We start from the raw sequence: 8481 nt of genomic DNA on the forward strand, positions 1-8481 counted from the left end.
AAAGGAACAGGGGAGGGGGCAGTTGGCGTATCAGGGTTCAAGGCCAGAAACGGTTGTGAGTCTGAGGAAGGAAGGAAGGACAAGGAGAGGAAGAGCGCAACACGCGAGCATAAGAGACGTTAGTATAAGGCATGAGCCGGCGAACCTGGCACCTCGCCTCAGAAAAAGATAAACGCTCCCGGTGCTTCAAGTTGAGGACGGCCGCCTCAAGCTTGTAATGGATACAGGCACGGGAGAAGGTAAGATAGGCCTCACCGCAGTCGAGGCAGCGAACTTGGGGAGAAGTGCACTCCGACTTAGAGTGACCTTCACTCCCACACAAAGGACAGAGAGAGAGACAGTCCCAGAGCAGCGGAGGGCACCATGCCCAAACCTCCAGCACTTGTTACAAAGTCGAGGAGAAGGAATATACTCTTGGACAGAGCACCAGCAAGAATGACAGAGGATGGAAGGGTCCTACCATCAAAGATGATCTTCACAACGCGAAGGGGTTGACGGCGACGACCACGAGGGGGACGAGTAAACGAGTCAACCTGGAGGACAGAATGGCCTTGGGCATCAAGGATATGCCGAATATCATCGTGGTAATCCTGCAGATTCCGAACACCAGTTGCAACATGGGGTGGGAGGAAAATAGTGCCAACACTGGCATTCATCCGAACGTTCTTGGAGACCTGAACAGGGATCTCGCCAAGGCAAGATAAGGCAGCCAAGCGGAAAGCTGCATCCTGAGAAGGAGAAGCAACGACGCGTGTACCGAGACGAGTGGGGTTGAATTTAACAGGCATCCACGGAATCTACAAGATGCCGATGGAGGGAGAAATCGTCAGGAGGTGCAGAATCAAGAGGGAGGAGATCAAAGTATTTGGCCCATGAATCAGGACCAAACAAGGCCCGATACGCATCAGCACGGGAAGGAATCGAGCGAGTGCGGCTGGGGCGCGAACGGCGTTGAGAAACCCCCAGAGAGGGGTCAAAAGGCGCAGTAGTCACAACGAGAGACTTGGCCGCACCAGGGTGACGAAGTGGTCACCACTGGGGCTTGAGGCTCGACCCAACCACAGAGGGAGGGAGGGGAGCTGGGGGAAGAAGTCAGGACGGTCAAAGGAGGAGCAAGGTCGGGGCCTAACGCAGCGGGAGCTACAAAGCCCGGTCTTCCAATACAGGCCGACTCGGGGGCTTGGTCGCCCACCCCACGAGCCCGAGAGAGTACAACAGAAACATTCAATGACATACAGACGAAGTGTGATAAATTCTTCCACAAATGTGCCCCCATACCCACCATGGATCCACAATTTGAGGCAGGACACCCAACAGGAAGCTATCGCTGATCATGCTGGGCCCCGTATAGGTGCGTTGCAAGTATACGCCCCACAAATGCCACCTTAAGAACCGTCATTCCGTCGAGATCGGGGTTCAGCAATGAAAGGGGGATTGACAATAAAAGGTTCCCCTTGCTCGAGATGTTGGGTACTATAGTTCTACGGGTGCAAGAGTATGCCTCTTTAAGCACCCGTGCGTCAAAATAGAAGAAGTTCAAAGGAATAACCAAAACAAGCAAAAGGTTGGCAGGAAACTTCAAGCAGATAGGAGAAGAGGAGAAAAACGAAACTTAAATGGAAAAGCAATCTGGCACAATTAGAGAACACAGCAGGAGTGCAAGGCCACAAAAGGACAGGACTGTCCCACGGAGCATCACACTCCGGCAGCCATCTACTAAGCCCCCTCACGGCGCCAACAGGCCGGATAGGGAGGGGAAGCAGCCCACTAACTCCCCCCCCCCCTCCTCACAGCATCAACTAGCTGAACGGGGAGGGGGGTCAAAACAGGCAAAAAAGGTCGGCAGGAAATGACAATTAGAAATAAGTGGGGGGGGGGGGGACAAAACAAGGCAAAGGGAGGAGAAAAAAAAAAAAAAAGTTCTGGCCAAAATTGGTAAAGACAGCAGCTGGAGCACAAGGCCTCAAAAAGAGACAGACCCATGGAGCATCACACTCCAGCAGCTGCCCACCAAGCACCCTCACGACAACAATGTGCCAGAAAGTGATGGGGAGGGAAGAGGTTTAAGAGGAAACTTGAAGACGCCATTGCTTCTAGTAATTTGACGAATAGTAACCAGAAGTATTGCATAGTTACGAGGGAGTCTACTAATAACAACTAATCAAAGATTTTATTTCACTGAATTCAAATCCAAACACTTTCTATAATTAGACGAAACTTTACCGTTTTAAAATGTTTATTACAATACTTTGTGCCAATTATCTATAATCCATCTTTAAGCATAGTATCCGGCGGTGGTGGAAGTAACCGTAGTAGTTACTATTTGCGTAATGGTAGTTACTATATCCTGCACAAGTTCTTGTGTAGATACCACAGGGACCGTCTGGATCTGTAATTACAAACATTATTGACGTTTGTGTAATAAATTTAGAGAACACTTGCACACGTTCAAGACTACATAGTTACCTCGTGAGTGACAGCCACGTCGGTGATAGTCTGCCAGTATTTAACAGTATCTGTTGTGGTGACGAATTGACTGTAGACGGAGACCATTGTGCTTACTGGGTAGACCCCCACCGTAGCCGTCACCAACACTACCGGTGTGGAGGTGAACCTTATCACAGAGGTCACCGTCTGTGGCTGCTGGGGAACAAACTCCCATTGGGTGGTGGTCTGGGTGACTGTCAGGGTGATCGCTGTCTGCTCAGTAACCCAGACGTCAGAGGTTGTAGTCTCCCGCAGAGTGGGTCAGGGTTGTCTGCAATATTACACACCATTACGAAGTGTTAATGTATATATGACAGGTTGGTTAAGAAGGGTAATGTCATTGTTACCAACCTCAGTGGTGATGGTGGAGGTTGTGGGGGTGACGACTGGCAGGGGCCCGTGGGTGCCGTAAGGTTGGTACGCCTGACCCTGGATCTGTTGGGGAGCAATTATTAGTCTCCTACAATTTTTTTATTATTTGAGAATACGGTATAATATAGTAATTACTTGGGCGATACAACCGAGGAAGAGTAGAGCAAATACCGCCATCTGTACAGAAAACAAAAATGCAGTTTTTAATCAAATGTTACAATAGTGTCATTAACCACCATGATCAAAAGTCATCAGATTTACTTTTGAATTTTTAACATAACTGACGTTATAACGCCGAGAAGTTCATCACCGACTGACAACGAGAGGTATGTTTGGAATTTGTCACTAGTACAGCAATTTTAGTTAAATCAAGATTTTTGAAGCCGGACAATAAAGATGGTTGGGAAGGTTGTTAGGGGAAGATTATGGGACACCGAGGCGTCCATAAGGCAAGCTATCTAGGTGCTTCGACTTTAGACAATTCAACGAGACTTTACTGTTAAGCAATTTATGAACTCCCAGGTACACTTTCCACATTAGATATATAAAAGCATGAAACCATGTTTCAAGGCAAGTTTATTAAATTTCATAATTTGAATTAAGCAAAGATAAGTATTCAGTTCTATTAATAACTTAACCTGAAGTGTAGGTACAAACTAACGTCCCATTTAGATAACTAATTCAATAGTTACTGCCAAAGCCTTTAACGTTACGTTTAACTAGCAGTACCCGGCCACGCGTTGCTGTGGCTCGGCAACCTTACCTGTCAAATTCCCCCCCTCACCCATCTCCTTGGCCACCCAACCGTTCCCCACTCCATCCCCTCTTCCTTCCTTCCCACCATGCTCCACTCCCGTGTCCCTTTGTCCTCCCGCCCTTCTCCATTCCCCCATCCCCACAATCCCAAACTCCTGTCCCCTCATCCTTCGCATCATCTCACTTTTGTCATTATCCCCCACTCTAATCCGATGCCTTTCCAAATGGTTTGAAGTTCACATCAGAAAATTAGGAACATCAAGTGGTCTGATGTTCCCATCACTGAAAAAAGTAGTAACAAATTTAATGAAGATAAAATAAAGTATTCGCATAAAATGAGTGGTCTAGTAAACACAGACCAATTCCAATGCAACTCATACAAAATAATTATATCAAAATTAAAATATCAAAATCTAGGAAAATTCAATTTATCAGTGCAATCAGAAACATTGAAATTGAATTTTAACATTTAGTGAAGCATTTGTGTTGCTCCTACATTCAACAGATGGGACTTTTTTTTCCAAGAAAAAGTTTTACCTGTCACATGTGGCATCTATACTTAGGAAATGAACTGTAGGGTAAACAGCTCAATTCCCACACAATGTCAAAATATACAATTAAAAAAATTGAAATCAATGAATGCAATTTATCAATGCAATCCAAAAAATTGAAAGAATTCTTGACATTTAGTATAGCGTGCATGTTGCCATTATGTGCAACAGATGGCGCCTTTTTTCAAAAACTATGAAATATGCTTTTACCTGTCACAGGGGTGGTATCTATAAATAAAAATAAATGTTAGTTTGTTCAAAATCTCTACTCTCCGAAAGTTCCTCACCGATTGCCTTGAAATTTTCATACGAAGTTTCTTTCGCATCCGAGCAGGTTTTTATATACATACTATATAGATGTCATGTCTGACGGGAAAAACGCTTTTATTTTGAAAATCTGTGGTTTCCAATGCGAGGGAAATCTTGGAAATATCTTTACCGATTGCTTTGAAATTTTGACAACATTGCATTCAAATAGGCGAGTGTTTTTATATACACCTACTATATACATGTCTCGCCCATGACAAAAAAAAGTTTTGGAAAAACATCTGTAGGATGTAAGAGCAACATGCTGTAATCTGAAAGTTCTCCCACAATTGCTTTGCAATTTTGAAACTACGTTCCATTCTAATACGCGCTTTTTTTTATTTATGTACTATTTAGATGAAACACCTGTAACAGGTAAAAAACCACGAGCTGTTGCTCTAACGTGCTGTTGCACGTTAGAGCAACACTATATACAAAATATGTTAAGATTCCATTTCAATGTTTCCAATTGCATTGATAAATTGAATTTTCGTAGATATTTATTTTCATTTTTATTTAATTATTTTGCGTGACGTTGCGTTGGGATTGATCAGAGTTTACCATACAGTTCATTTTGTGAGTAGCTAATTTGTTTCTTTTTTCATTGTTTTTCCATTTCGTTTTTTAACTTCATATTTTTTAGTGCAATTGGTGGCGAAATTGAGCCGTGTCTTGATCTGCGTTTGACTTTAAATAGTTCGTAAGTATAATGTTTATTTTGAAGTCAAGAAAATGGACAACACGTTTATTTTACAGTTGCAAATGTACAACAGCTATGAATCCACCGGCTACGACGTAAACTGCTTTCTTAACGTTATGTCAAAATGATGAATTTGCAAAAACACTTCTCTGAAGTGCATACGTATTACATGGGATGCCAGTAGAAAATCATTTGAACGACAAACCAGGAGACCAAGTCGACGGACAACCTGGCATATTCAAATAAACTAAGACAGACTACACTGTGCATCCTAATCAAGATTGATGCTTCTTCACATGCTGTTGGTAAATGTGCCCGGTTCAACTTTTTTCCAGCCATTTAGATTTGTCAACAGCGAAACACATGCCAATTTCCGTAGTGCATGTCATGCTCCGAATTTATTGAAGAACGACCAACACTGGGATGTATGCATTAATGACGCGTCCAACACGTCACATCCAAATTTAATTCTTGCATTGTTTGCAATCATTGACCACCGGCTTTCCATCTCCAACAGTTATGGGAGAAAAATCGCACATGGCTGAAAATATTCGTCGAATATGAAGGAAAAATCAAATAAGAACATTGATTTCACAGTAAAAATAAAAAACGAAGCATTGATAAATGATTGAAGATTTGTGCTTAGAAATCACGAACAAAGTTCTAAATCAATTGGAAGTGCCATTACCGACTATCTACTACAGCTTCGTTCGATGTAGAATTGCGTCGTGAACAAGATCACAACACCAGTGATCCGTTATGTGTGCAATCAAATATTCTTAAGCTAACGCTCGAGCGAAAAAGCATTTACAATCAATTAAAACCGTCAATAAAGAGTTTGGAGACATCTTAGGTGCGCCAGGAGGAACTGTAAATCCTTCCTAATTAGATTTATTCCAGCAGGATTTAGATCCCAAAATGTCATAACCCTAGCTCTTGCATCATCCGGAATAGCTACGACATTGTTACCAAGCGGAAGAACTGCTACTTCGAAATTGCTATTGAACATGCAATTCATTGAAATACCACGGGCAACATTTCCAAAGCATCCGGCATGGGTAAACTATTGCAAAATTGTAAACCGTTTGGGATGAATGCATAATGGCCCACAAAAAATCGTTAAGAGACTATCGATCATTACAAGATTTGCATTGAAACAGACCAATTTGGGAACTATAATATTTCTTGCAGGAGATTTCAGGCAAACATTACCTGTAATTCCTCGATACAAGTCCGTCGACACTGTTGAGGAAGCAGTAAGTTTCCATCAATTTTTGAATTCACTATCAGGGAATTCACTATCACTAACTTTTTATTTATAAAGTTATTAAATTTAAAGTATTCATTACACTTTGATATTTTATTTATCTTTTGTGCGACATTGTGTTGGAATCTAGGCATGTTTACCATAACGTTCATTTTGTAAGTAAAAGTATAGATGCCACACCCGTGACCGGTAAAACTATGCTTTTCTTTACAAACGGCACCCGTTGCATGCAAGAACACTTGCTATACTAAATATGTTAGTTCCCTCTGTTTCCCATTGCTTTGAAATATTTATTTTTTAATTTATTGCGTGATTTGTGTTGGAATTCAGTGTTTACCATACCGTTTATTTCGCGAGTATAGTTAATTTTTATTTTCTTCATATTTCATTCAACTTATATTTTAGTTATAGGAACACGAGACCATTTGGAAAGGCATCGGACAAGAGTGGGGAATGGTGGGGATGAGGGAATGGTGGGGATGAGGGAATGGTGGGGAGGACAAAGGGACAGGGAAGGTTGCCGAGTCACAGCAACGCATGGCCAAGTACTGCTAGTAGTTAAAGCATACTTTGGTAAATAAAAAAAATAAAAAGCTTCCATTCAATTATTAACTGCCGAGGCTATAATTTGTGAAGCTTAATACTGTAGAATTTTCATTCAATTAAGGAGTTGAACTTAATATAATGGATATTTGAAGCACAATCATTTGATTAAACAGGCCATCATGAACTGACTAAAGATATTTCAGGTCTTCATAACAAAAAGGAGATATTTTAGTTACATATGGAATTACCTTCAGTAATTTAATTAAGTATTTTTCTTAAAGCATTACTACTTCATAAATAGATTTCACTATGTTGCAGACCACGTCCGGGGTATAGTAAAGTATACCACGCTTAAAATACTTCATTTTATACATATAAGCCTAGTAGTGGTCAAGCCTACAATATTCCATTAAACGAATATAATATCACTAAATTTAAGGATCTGACGAATCTCCACCTATTGGATGCTTCTACCGTATTCTTTCAACATCACTAATAAGATATCCTGGATAATGTCCTAAGCATACAAATTAATTAATTATTAATAATATACTACTTTTAACCCATAACAATAAAATTAATACGTATTAAACTACCAATTACAATAAAAACTATATCAGTAATAAACTCAATCTTACGTTTCACTTAAAACCAACCTTTAACAACACTTAAAGTCTGAGAGAAGGTACCACACAGACAACAGTGGAATGACTGAGGGTTAACGGCGGGCCGGGCACCTCGTTGACTCAACACCAAACACTTCATGGGAAAGGTAGAAAGTTCCCCACAAAAGCTGCCAAGACCACTATAACAGCGCCATCTATTGATTAAACCGTCAGCTACGCTCCCTGTGGAGCAAAATGATGATAAGACTCACTGAGCTTCAGTATTTATTTTAATCATTTTCACTAACTCTCTTTGTTTCTATTTTATAATTATATTAAAATATTAATTTATTTGCAGGCTTTCTATTGTGTTACTGATTATTAGCCAAAATATTAGTTGTGCTTACAATATTTTCTTTTGTCTTATAAAATTTGGGTAGTTATTTGATTATGAGTAATTCTAACACCGTAGGCCTAAAAGGTATATATTTACCAACCAAGGTCTACACTTACATATTGAGAAATAACACTGTGGGCTTAAATTAATATTTTTGGAGGTTTGAGCAAAAGCCTAAAATGGGTTTGTATATTTTATTACATTTTATTTTAGTTTTCCTTGCTAACAATAATAATTGTATGATACAAAATCGTGTGACACACATGGCTCTAATATTTACATGATTTAACAATATGAAATTAGTAATAAAAATAAATCTTAAGTTGAAACAAACGTTGAATAACAGTGAATATAATAAATAAGTATAAGTGTCGTGACACTGAACCCCGGTTCATTCCGAACACAGCGGTTACACCACACATAACACCTTGCCTCAGCAACCGTTTCTATTACCGTGTACTTCTACACACACCAGACCCTTGAGGTGTACCCTA

The 8481-nt window shown here is 40.6% G+C and overlaps 1 long non-coding RNA gene across 1 annotated transcript; it reads right to left on the minus strand.

Moving 5' to 3' along the window:
* Positions 1-2156: 2156 nt before the first annotated feature.
* Positions 2157-7795, minus strand: LOC123771412 (uncharacterized). The gene is made up of 4 exons (XR_011222837.1): positions 7642-7795; positions 2839-2922; positions 2467-2758; positions 2157-2389 (listed from the first exon to the last, which is right to left on the minus strand). It is a non-coding gene; the product is annotated as an uncharacterized lncRNA (long non-coding RNA).
* Between the last annotated feature and the right edge of the window lie 686 nt (positions 7796-8481).

This window comes from Procambarus clarkii, chromosome 54, assembly GCF_040958095.1.
Source record: "Procambarus clarkii isolate CNS0578487 chromosome 54, FALCON_Pclarkii_2.0, whole genome shotgun sequence".
Classification (NCBI taxonomy): domain Eukaryota; kingdom Metazoa; phylum Arthropoda; class Malacostraca; order Decapoda; family Cambaridae; genus Procambarus; species Procambarus clarkii.